This window comes from Rhinolophus sinicus, chromosome 5 (genome assembly GCF_057876585.1).
Source record: "Rhinolophus sinicus isolate RSI-liver-muscle chromosome 5, RSI-T2T, whole genome shotgun sequence".
Classification (NCBI taxonomy): domain Eukaryota; kingdom Metazoa; phylum Chordata; class Mammalia; order Chiroptera; family Rhinolophidae; genus Rhinolophus; species Rhinolophus sinicus.
Genome location: NC_142505.1, coordinates 52029376 through 52042372, shown reverse-complemented (window position 1 = coordinate 52042372; position 12997 = coordinate 52029376). Strand labels below are relative to the sequence as shown.

The 12997-nt window shown below is 37.0% G+C and overlaps 1 protein-coding gene and 1 pseudogene across 33 annotated transcripts in view; one reads left to right on the top strand and one right to left on the bottom strand.

The window, feature by feature from the left end:
- SLMAP (sarcolemma associated protein) overlaps positions 1-12997 on the bottom strand; it is a 120202-nt gene that overhangs the window by 85614 nt on the left and 21591 nt on the right. The window lies entirely within an intron of this gene.
- Positions 9146-9922, top strand: LOC109443569 (pyruvate dehydrogenase E1 component subunit alpha, somatic form, mitochondrial pseudogene; annotated as a pseudogene).

Below are 12997 nucleotides of genomic sequence, written 5' to 3'. Positions count from 1 at the left end.
CACCCCTGGACAGGAATTCAGCCATCAGCCACATTCTACTAATAGAATGAATAGGTGAGTACCAGAAGCCACTTAGAACAAATGCAAAACAGTAGTAATAACAAATCGTAGCAGTAATAGTAATATTATAGAACCCCCCCTAGGTATCTAATATATGCCACCAATTCCTACAAATTCTGATTCAGAACAGTCTCTCCATGCACACTGCTTTTCCCTTCCCCTTACTGTTCCTCTAAGCCAGGCCCATAACCGTTGCCAAGACGATGACTATCATTCCACACTCTGCACCCTCCACACTGATGCTAGTTACTCCCTGAAATACTGATTCCCTGATCCCTTTGTTTCTCTTTATAAAAGGGCTATCGACCCTCTGCTGCCTTCAAAATCAGATCTGAGAGCTGTGGTAACTTTTAAAATCTTTCAAAATGACACCGTCACCCTACCTAACCTGATCGTCCACTCTTCCTGAAAGCACGGACCAGCCATTCCTTCCCTGCTTAACTACTAGCAATTCTGTGCACAAGCCCCAGGCCTCTGTTTGCTTATGCTGTTCTGGGACCTGAAAAGCCCTTGCTTCCATCCACGCACACTCTTTACTTGTTAAAAGCCTTCTTTTCTTTCTGAAGCCCAGTTTAAACATCTTAGTAAGATTTCTCTCTCAGATAACATTTCTCACTAAACAAACACCTAAAACAGAGACTCAAGGCTTTATTCCAAGTTAAGCAGCTAACTCTCAAACCTCTACATCCAAATCACACTTTGAGCAGCACTTACAATCCCATCTTTTCTCATCTATAACATTCATTCCCTGTCAGAAAGTTCTGATAGGCACAAGTCGCAAATGATTTTTTTTAATGTAGAATGAATAAATGAAAGAATTCATACTCTAGAATGGAAGCTATCGAGTTTTGATTTACCACAGGATAGGCCAAACTGTATTACATCTAAATAATACGCTGTAGGTAACAGAGCGCATACGAAGGTTTGAATTCCAGCCCTATCACCTTCTAATTTACCGTGTGACCTTGAGCATATTTCTTAACTTCTCTGAGCATTCCCCTAGTTATAAAGAGATATTTATAAACCCCTACGTATAAATTGAGGATAATATCAGTACCTACCTCAGAGTGTTTGTGATAAAGGTTAAAATATGTTAAGCGTTCAGCATAGTATATGTACATAGTAACTATTAAACAAATAGCAGCTATTATTAAATTCATAGAATATGCATAAAAATGTAATCACTTTGACTTTCTTCAGTCAGGGAACTAATGTAAGACTTTCCTTTATTGGTTAAGGTTCTTAAAAATAAAGTTCTTTGCCAATTATTTACTTAAACAGTAAGCAGTTGATGCAGATATAAATATATCAGTAACAGCTGAGCTCTAACATTTACAGGTATTAAAAATACTCACAGTAGTATGCCATTGTCCCCATAACACGTGAATATCACCACAAGTAACCACAACCTGCGCACAGCAGGAAAGCAGCTAAGCTTTTGTCTCATAGCATAGACCGAAAACCTTTTATGAAAAACGTGAAACACATATCACAATATGGATCAGGGAATTCCCTAATCAAAGGTAAATCAAAAGAAAATTACTACTCTTAGGTACATGTAAATAGTTAGTATGTATTACACAGATTAGCAACCTACAGCTCAATTATAGTGTGAAGCAGCTTATGAATAAATTAAGCCAATTGATACTTAGCAGATCTCATAATTCCATTTCTAAACCGAAACCCTAATGTACTCCTGGGCCTGCGTGACAGGGCTGGAAACCCAGTCAATTCATGGAATAATGCAAACTGAAGGCCCTAACTCACTCAGTTCAACACTCATAATGCTTACTTGGGATACCCTATCAAAGTTAAATCAAGTTTTCCAATTATACCTTCCTGTCCTATTTGAATTTTAGGTTTAAGAGAGACAGAGATCTATATGGGAAGGAGCAAATAAGCACCTAACTCTAATACTCTCAAGAGACCTAAAGGCTCAGGAAGATGAGCAATTAATAAAGTGGTCAATATCAGTTTGGCAAAGATGAAGACTAGTGATATTTGGCTCTGGCAAGAATTGGAGAAACAGCACTCCCATACTCTAGGCATGAGAGTGTGAACTGCTAAAATCTTTTTGGAAAATGATTCAGCAATATCTATTAAAATTTTAAATGCTTATACTCTTGACTGAGTAATTCCACACCCAGGAATCTAATCTATAGAAACACTGAAATACTCAGACACATGTACAATGGCAAACGCATAAGCATGTTGACCGAAGCAAGGTTAATAGAAGTTAAAAACTGGTAACAATTACTGCCCACCCAAACTGTACTATGCTCACCTGATGAAATATCAGACATCACAATCACAATACCACAATCATCAAAAATAATGAGGCAGAGTTACCGTCCCTGAAATTAAATATACAGTGATCCCTTAAAAAAAAAAAAAAGAATGATACATTCTAATACACCATTAGAAAACAAAAATCTGAATGTATACAAACTGTTCACAGTGCTTATATTCACACAAAAAGAATATGCAAGAGTTAAACTTTAAAATTAAGAAAACTATAAACTTTATTCAATAAGCCTAACAAATCTTCAATTCTATATTATGGTCATTAAACGGAATTGAGTAGAAGGAACATGAAAGGAAGGAAAATAACAAGAACAACAAAAACAGGGAGACAAATGTCTACATGAGAGACTACACAAGACTACAGGCAGACTACACGAGAGAAAAATATTAAAAACAGAATTTTCCAGAAAGAAAAGAGGTAAACATCAAGGGAGCAAAGAGGAAAGAAGTCCAATAAATTCAAAAGGCTTAATAAAATAGTCATCACCTTGCACATGTGAACAGACTTCAGAAGCAAAATCACTGACTTTTGAAATGTACTTAAAAGAGTTTTCACAGCTCCCTTCCTCTTGGTTCTTTCAGATGACAGGACTTCATTCTGAATGGAATAGCTTCAGCAACCCACCAGAGTTCTTTACCTGGAGGGAGGGGGGCTGGTAATTCAAACCTAAGGACTTGGTTTAACTACGGTCTTTAGGATCTCTGCCCTTAAAATAAAACAACGTTGTAAGACTGAAAAAGCATAGTATTAACTGTATGCACAACATAGCACACAGAGAAAATGATAATATTTGCTCAGCACAAGATTTCCTGACAGATTGAATGTACAAAAATAAAAGAAAGGAGTCAAGAAAGATACAAAAGTTTTTGACCCAAGTAACTTCGAAGGATGTAGCTGCCTCTATGTGAGCTGGGAGGGCTGAAGGTTGGAAGCTTTTTTATTGAGGTTCGGGGAGGTACCAGGAATTTAGCTTTGGACATAGGAACTTTGAGGCATTCGTTAGATATCAGGTGGAGATGTCAAAAAGGCAATTGGATATGAGCCTAGAGTTCAGGAAAGAAGTCTGGACTTGAGATAGAAATTTGGTTGTCATCAGCATATATGTACAATCTATAGACCAAGGGAGCAAGTACAGATAGAAAAGAGGACCAAGGACAGAGATTTGGAGCAGTCTAAAATTTACAGGTCAGGGAGATGAAGACTAAGCAAAGGAAATTTAAAAGATGGTCAGTGAAGTATGAGGAGAACCGAGGCAAAGTGCTGTGTCCTGGGAAGGCATGTGAGTGATGTTTTCCAAGTAGGTAGCAGAGATCAACTGTGTCATATGATGCTGAAAGATCAAGTAAGGTAAGGAACAAGAACAAACCAAAACCACAATGAGGTATCACCTGACACCTATTAGAATGGCTACTGTCAAAAAGACAAGAAATAACTGTTGGCTAGGACGGGGAAAAAAGACAATTTTTGTGCAGGAATGTAAATAGATACAGACACTATGGCAAACAGTATGGAAAAACTAAAGATAGAACTATCTAATGATCCACCAACTCCACTTTGGAGTATTTAATCGAAGAAAACACTAACTCAAAAAGATATATGCATCCCCATGTTCATTGCAGCATATTTACAATAGTCAAGGTACAGACACAACCTAAATGTCTATTGACTAGACAAATGGATAAAGAAAATGTCTATCGACTGGACAGATATACAATGGAATGTTATTTGCTATTAAAAAGAATGAAATCTTTCTCTTTGCGACAACATGGGTGGACCTTGAGGGCATTATGCTAAGTGAAATAAGTGAGAGAAAGATAAATACCATATGATCTCACTTATATGTGGAATCTTAAACAAACAAAAAAACCCATCCATACAGAGAACAGACTGGTGGTTGCTAGAGGAGGGGCTGGGGGTGGGCTGAATGGGTGAAGGAAGTCAAAAGGTACAAGCTCCAATTATAAAACAAATAAGTCATGAGGATGTGACATACAGCATAGTGACTATAATTAGTAATACTGTACTGCATATCTGAAAGTTGCTGAAAATAGATCTTCAAAGTTCTCATCACAAGAAAAAAAGTTCTGTAACTATGTATGGTGATGCATATTAATTAGACTTATTGTGGGGATCATATTACAACATACATAAATATCAAATCATTATATTGTAAACCTGAAACTAATGTATATCAATTATACCTCAAAATTTTTAATCTCCCCCCCAAAAAGAAAGAAATGAGCAATAGCTAGAAGGGAAAGGGATCAAAATATACATCGTTTTTTAATAAAAGAAAAAAAAATCACACTCTTTCATACACTAACAAGAATGATCCAGTAAAAGGAGGGGCACGTGGCCCAACCCTGAAGACTCAGGAAAGGCTTCCTGAAGCAACGGTCCCATGCTGAGTCATGAAGTGCGAGACTTAGTCACGATGAGTGGGGAGGACACTGAGACAGCATGAGCAAACGGGGTAAGAAACAACAGAGTGTGTGGGAATGGGGGGTGGGGACATGTGAAGTATAAAACCAGTAACGACAGGAGGTGAAGGTAAGGCAAACAGTCGCCAAGCCTTTTAAGAAGAACCAAGCAGTATGACTATTATCACGTAGGTGGATAGGGGACTTGCCACTCTAGGGGTTTTAGGCAGGGAAGTACTGAGATCAAACGGACATGTCACTGAGGGAGGGAGGGAACGACTTGAGGGGTATCACAAGGCAGGGAGACCACTTATGAGGCTAGTGAAATAGGGAAATAAGGTCCTAAAGTAGGACAGTGTTAAAGTAGTGAGAGGGGCTTAGTGACACATCATATGTGCTCAGTGTCGAAGGCAACAGTTTGGAATGTGGGCTACTGGGAGGATGAGAATGCCATTACCTGTTTTTGGAAACATTAATGGGGGGTAGTGAATGATTCAGTTCAGTTTTGAGTATATTGCACTTGGAATCTCTATAGAACATCCATGTGAGTAAATGTAAGAAGGCAGTTGGGTAGAAAACTCAGACCTTAGGGCTCAAGACACCTGAAAGGCAACAGTATTTGGGTGGTTATTAAAGTTATTGTAATATATGAGATGATCCAAAAATAACATGTACAGGGAAACAATGCCTGAACTTTAGAAACACTAACATTTAAGGAGAAATTAGTAGAGAAAATGCTTGAAGGAATTTCAGATAGAACAGTCAGAAAGGTACAAGAAAAATCAGGAAAAGAAACATCCAAAAGGCCAGGGAAACAGCCAAGGGCGAATACCTCTACCAGTCAGTGTAAAAAAGACGATGCTGTAGTGACCTAAATAAACTGGCAGAGATCAGAGGAGATCAAGAAAAGTCAAATCACACAACGGTCTGGACTTTCCAAGTCTGGTGTATAAATTTTTCAGCAATCAGGGCTATCTCTTCCTGAGGTTCTTTTAAGTAGTGAAGCCAATCTGAGTAGAAAAAACTAAAGGGATTAAACACAATTGTACACTATCTATAGTAGAAGATAATTTACGGTTTTAGTAGAAGAGTATGGTTGCTCTATACAAAAAAAATCGGTAATATATTTCTTAATAAGCCGAAAATTGTCAAGCATAATAAAATGAATAGGAAAATGTTTACTTTTTATCTTCGTACTTCTTGTTACACATTTCCTCACCTATGACTTCACATAAACCAAATAACAATATAAAAATCTTATAGCCTTTTATAACAAGGAAAAGTATTTAAGCATGAATGATGTAGAAACATGTAATGCTAGTAATTAGGGAAAAATATTACCAGTACAATAAACATCAGAAATGGAAAGAATTTTTGATGTTGAAAGAGAAACGATAACTTGATAGATATAAGGGGGAAATACAGCACGGGTTAATTCCATTTCTTGACGTTAGGTCTACTTTATCTACTTTATCCCTTTTTCGTAGAGCATTTGTCAAACTAAAAAATCCCTCTTGGACAGCTATACTGTACTGTGTGTACTAACTGGGAGCGACTCCCAAGTGTTCGATCCCACCCACACAGAAGAACTCCACAAGGAAATTTTTAAAAAATCAACAGGAAGCATATTTTCAGATGAGCACCTAAAGAAAAATCAGTAAAACATAGAAAGAACATAACAGAATTATTTACTCCGAATGGGAAAGGTAATAGCATTTTCTTGGAGTGGGGTTGGGGGAAACTCCCAAGGTGTGCGTCATCGGATTAAAGAACAACTGGGTTCAGGATTTAGGCAAAGCTGGAAAAGCAGGATTCATACCTCAGCAGAGCAAACATGCAGCTTTTTAGGCCAGAAAGAAAAAAAGCCGTGTTGGGTTAGTGCCTCTAGAGTTTGGGTGAGTCAGAGACAGAATGGAGAAGAAAGCGCAACCAGATTCAACTTCAGCACATGGGAAAAACGTGCCGTTGTCTTCTTACCTTTTGGTTTATTCCCTCCCTTATTAATCTACTATTAAAACAGTTTAATTACATCTAAGGAAACTAAAATGAAAGTTACCTCAGAATCTGACTTCTCCAAGGATCTGGACAGGCTCTGCCCCATTGCTCTGCATACAGACTAGACCACCACACAAAGCCATCATCACTAGCACTATTTTCTAGCACTATTTTGATTCTGTTAACATAACAACCAATTTGTAAAATATTTATTTCTATGGTTACTAGTTGGCTGAATGGTTATTTACTACATAAATTCATCATGAACAAACTAACTGCTTGTTTCTTTGGCCATATGTTTATCTACAATAATTTTGATGGCCTTCTTTTATTTTGGACAGGGCATTTTGTTATATACAAGGTCTGACAGGTTTGGGAACTTGTTGCAACAATGTTGCTAACCTTTGTTTGATACAAGAGGGATTATTCATTATGAATTTGTACCAAATGGACAAACAGTTAACCAAGTTTACTATTTGGAAGTGCTGAAAAGGCTGCGTGAAAAAGTTGAACAACCCGAACTTTTGCCAACAATTCATGGCTCTTGCATCACAACAATGCACCAGCTCACAGGGCACTGTCTGTGAGGGAGTTTTTGGCCAGTAAACAAATAACTGTATTGGAACACCCTCCCTACTCACCTGACTTAGCCCCCAATGACTTCTTTCTTTACACGAAGATAAAGGAAATATTGAAAGGAAGACATTTTGATGACATTCAGGACATCAAGGGTAATACAATGACAGCTCTGATGGCCATTCCAGAAAAGAGCTCCAAAATTGCTTTGAAGGGTGGACTAGGTACTGGCATCAGTACATAGCTTCCCAAGGGGGGTACTTTGAAGTTGACCATAGTGATATTCAGCAATGAGGTATGTAGCACTTTTCTAGGATGAGTTCATGAACTTAATTGTCACACCGTGTATATTCATTTTTGTCATAATGGATGCACATGATGCCCCATTTCCATTTTTCTCATTTTTCTTGGAACAAAAGTTTTTAATGTTTATTTAGATGTTCATTGATTTTATTTGCCTTCACTTGGTTTTAGGCTGTAGTAGTTATTCATCTACCAACAAATCCTGAAATGGTTTCCATTACTACAGTTATAGTACATATCTCAGAACTTTTCACTTGCCTGGTCTAATCATTCCACTTTAACTCCTTTATATCATTTAATTGTTTTTTCTCAAGTATAATGCTATCATCCATTCTTTAAAAGAAACGTTTTTTGTGGCTAAGTAATGATAGGAAATTTAATGGGTTCCAAGCAATTTTACTCTTAAGTATTTACCCAAGATAAATGAAAGATACAAAGAACTGTACACAAATGTTCCTAACAGCATTTTTCATAATAACCAAAAGTTGGAAGCAATCCAAATGTCCATTAATCACTGAATAAATAAGATATATTAGCAATAAAAGTAAATTAATTATTGATATTCTACAACATAGATGAACCTCAAAAACATAATGCCAATTGAAAGCCACTCACAAATGACTGCATATAGTATGACTTTGTTTACTTGATATTTCTAGAATACGGAAACCTACAGTGACAGAAAGCACATCGGTGGTTGCCTACGGCTAGGTGTGGGATCAAGGACTGAACGTAAATGATGCACAAGGAAATTTTGGGGGGTGATGGGAATGTTTTACAGCTGGATTGTGGTGATGGTTACAAAACCACAGATTTACTAAAAATCATTAACTTTAATTAAACTCAATTTAATTTACTCAATTTAATTTAATTAAACTCAATTTAATTTACAATGGGGGAATGTTATACAACATAAATTATACCTCAATAAAGCTGTTTTTGAAAAGACAATGAACAGAGGAAAAGAATATATAAGTATATACACACATATTAAGTAATAAAAAGTATGAATAAAGATCTAGGTATAAAGGTATTCAGCAAAGCAAAATTTATAATAGTTTTTAAAAATGGGAACTATGTAAATATTCAACAATGGAAGAATGGTTAAAGAAATTACAGCCCACCCATGAATGAATATTACACAGCCTTAAAAACTGTTTGTGGGCCCGCCACCCAGGTCAGGGCACCTGCACTCAGGAGGAAGATGCTCTAAGAGAAAGATACCGTTTCCTGCACGTCATGGCTAGCGAGTGCTGGTGTTATATCCCGTAACTCTGCAAACGATACTACATTTAAAATGAAGAAATGTGACCTTCATGGGTTGGAAGAGGGTCTTCCCATCACAACAGTGCTCAGCAGAAAAAGGGACTCAATACAAGTTGATACAGACTGTTCGCCAGTGGAGTTAAACAGAAAATTATTCGTGGTTTCGGTCATTGTGTAATGTCAAAAAGCTTCAGGGGGACTTGTGGTCAGGATAAATATCATGGATCATCTCATCACAGCCTATTGGGCTCATGGCTTTAGCTTTATATTAATACTTATAGACCTTCTGAGTCAGAAATGTGCAGATTTTACAGGAGAAAGAGAAGGTTGCCCTGAAGGAAAAGTAGGATCGATGCACATGTACGCCACAAGCGTGTACTGGGACAGCGGCACTGTCAGAGCTCAGGTCCCCCTGGGAGCTGGTACTGGTCTGGCCTGTAAGTATGATGAAAAAGAGCAGGTCTGCTTGACTCTATATTTGAAGCTTACAATATGGCAGCTTTGTTACAATCACTGTTTATTTTCATTTGCAAGAATAACCACAATGCAATGGGAACATCTGCTGACAAGAGAGGTAATTTTATTCCTGAGCTGAGGGAAGATGGAATGGATGCTCTATGTGTCCAGGAGGCAACAAAGATTTCAGCTGCTTATGACAGATTTGTAAAGGAGAGTGTGCTGATGGAGCTGCAGACTTACCATCATCAAGGGCACGTGGGAGTGAGCCCAGAGTCAGTTACCACACACGAGAAGAAATTCAAGGAAGAGTGAACTTACTATGCTTCTCTAAAACAGAACAGCACACAGCACTGCCAGTGTTGAAGAATGAAAGGAAACCGATGTTGAAGTACAGAAAGAAATTGAGAATAGGGTTTCGTTTGCTACAGTTGATTTCAAACCATCTTTAGAAAAAATAAGCCATTCCATCTACAGCAGCAACCCACCTTTTGAAGTTTATGGTGCCAATCAGGGAATCAAGTTTAAGCAAATCATTTAAAGGAAGACTGTAAATTTATTATTATGCCTTCACTGGGACATTCACAGTCAACTTTAAGAAACTGTGGTCTCAACTTTAAAAGGGATAAAACCCATAAAAAAACACACAAAAGAATTATGAATGTGTTTATGCTATAAACTATGCTATAAAACTATGCTATAAAATTAAGTTTAAAAAGTTGAAAAAAAATGTAATGGATTCCAAAGGTCCAGTGGGGCAGTGAAAAGTACATCTTCTTTCCTATGTCTTACAGTTTCCCAATTTCCTTCCACAGAAGCAAACATGTTACCAGTCCATTCTACATTTTAAAAAAATATGGAATTTTTTAAAACTGAAACAAACCAACACAAAAAGACTGCTCAAAACGTTTAAAGGAAAAACTCATAAATTCTTACATTCAGAAAGAAAAACACAGTTGGAGAAATATAAACACTATGTAATTAACATGACCCAAGTAGTAGAAGATACAAAAAGTATATACTTGGGGCATTTGGAGGCATTGAATTACGTCTCGGGGAAGATAGAATAACATATATGACAAGGAGGACATGTAGGGTAGGAACTCTCTCATATCTATATTTACACAAATAACTCATCCTAAAATAAAATCCAATCCCCAAGGTAAGCAGAGCTCTCCCCTCTTCTGTCATTGAGTCACAAAGCTTTCTTGGGGTGAGTTTGCACATCAAGCCAGAAGACACACCACCTCTCTCTCTCCTGTTAAGATCAGCTAGGTATGTTTTATAAACAAAAGTTGTTATGATTAGAGGAAACTATCCTCTACAATTCAATATAAGTAATAAGTTATATCCCTCACTGTAATAAATTATAGCCCTCACTGTGGCCATCAAACTCCTACCTTTTCCTTCCTGGCAATGTTACTCCATTAAATTTATTTTCTACACAGAAATAAAGTCCCCCTGAGTGGGCTGCCTACTGCAACTACACAATGCAGAAAAGGGGAGAGCTTCTGAAGATCTAAGAATAAATATATATAAATACAACTTTCATTCTTGCCCCTAATGAGAATGAATGCGATTATAAATGGAGGTATCATAGAGTGACATGCTCATAGGCAAAAATTTCCAAAACAATGGAATAGCTGAGTCACTTATTCACTGAAGACTTCATTATCTCATACAGTCAGTGAGAAAATGATGTATTATGAAAGTCATCTATTTCTAGATTCTTTGCTCGGAATTCCAAAATGAATTTCAACATGGATGCTGACTGAAAGTGATTTTCACATACTCAGATTCACCTCTTAAAGCACTTGGTCATGCTCTACCAACTTCTAGCTGAGTTTCTGTTACAATGTTAGCTTTTCCTAGAATAGGCCAGTTAATTGAGGTATAGCATTCCCTTGGGCTTTATGCCATTTCCTAAGTTTAAAATTGAAACATCAGTTGAATATAGGTACAACCTAACAGTCTAGGCAACTTAATTACAGATTAACCTGTACCCATTAGCTTCAGAACAAAAATTCAGAAAAACTCTAGAAAATCAAGTATGAGATTTTTACTGATGAAAAGGTTTAACAAAATACCCTCATCAATGAGATAACTTAGGGCCCCAAAGAAGCTGCCTGCATAAGAACACGACAAAAAAAAGCAAAGCTGGGGGAGGGGGAGAGGGACTCCAAAATATTCTATTTCACAAATTACTAATAGCCTCCACAATCTCAAAAATATCCAAATAAAAAATTAGCTAAAGTTTCGAATGACAGACACATTTAAGAATCACTCACTTAAATAAAAATATTATTGGCAATTAATGACTGTATTAGAAAGGATTTTAGTCCTCACTGTGTGCCTTTTTTATTAAGTCCTTTACACATCTTAACTCATTTACTTCTCACAACCCCTCTGTGAGGTAATATTATTCCCACTTTATAAACAAGAAAACTGAGGCACAGAGAGAATAAATTACTTGCCAGAAGCCACCAAGCAAAGAGCAGCCAGGATATGAACCCACGCAGTGATCGCCTCAGCTGTAGTTCCTAACTCTCAAATTCTGACCTCCCAGCTTTTAACCACTCTACACACTGCCTTCTACATTTTAGTCCAATTCATTTTGCAGACGAGGAAAGTATGTCCCCTGAGGAAGAGATAAAATTCATTCAAGACTCAAAATTATTTAATAGCAGGACTAGGACTAAAACTCAGGTTTCCTATTCACATTATGCTTTCCTGTTTCACAGAGGGCTTTCCTCCTCCCATTTAGTGTTTTTCAAAATTAGTTTGTTTTTCTGAGTATAAAATACTTATTGTTGAAATCAAGAGAGTACAATAAAGTATAGAAGAAGTTACAATCACTCCTCCCAGCCCTAAGGACAACCACTCTCAACGGTTTAAAATATTTCTTTATATGCATTGCAAGAAAGAGTGACTTGCCCAAGATCACACTACTAGAAAGTGACACAGCCGTTTCACACCAGGCAGTCAGGCTCCAGGAGCCCTGCTCTTAATCACCATGCTGGACTACCTTACTTCTAAACTTTGCAACCATATGAAGTCTCCTAGAAGTTTACTACAAATACATAAAAATCATCTGAGGAACCTGTATTTCAATGAGCATCCCAGGAGATTCTAAAGTGTGAAACCCACTATCCTGATCTGAAAATGTAAAAAGTGAACATTTAATAAACCCTACCCATAAAACCTTTGAGCTGATAAGTTACATTGGTGTCTCAAGTGTAAGGAGACTACTCAAAAATGGTTAAAGTGAATCTCCATGATCCTGTATTAGGCAATGGCTTCTTAGATATGACACCACAAACACAAGTGACAATATGAATTTAAGATCATTAAAAATTATTTTTAAAATTATAACTTGAGCTTCATCAAAATTTTAAAATTTTGTGCTATAAAAGACACCATCAGTACATATACTATTTTATTCCACTTATATGAGGCTCTATAAAATAGGCAAATTTATAGAGCTAAAAAGTAGAAATTGTGGTTATCAGGGGATGGGAAAGGAGAAGAAAGTAAGTTATTGTTTAGTGGGTACAGAGTTTCTGTTTGGAATGATGGAAAAGTTCTGGAAATGGATGAAGGTGATGGTTACACCACA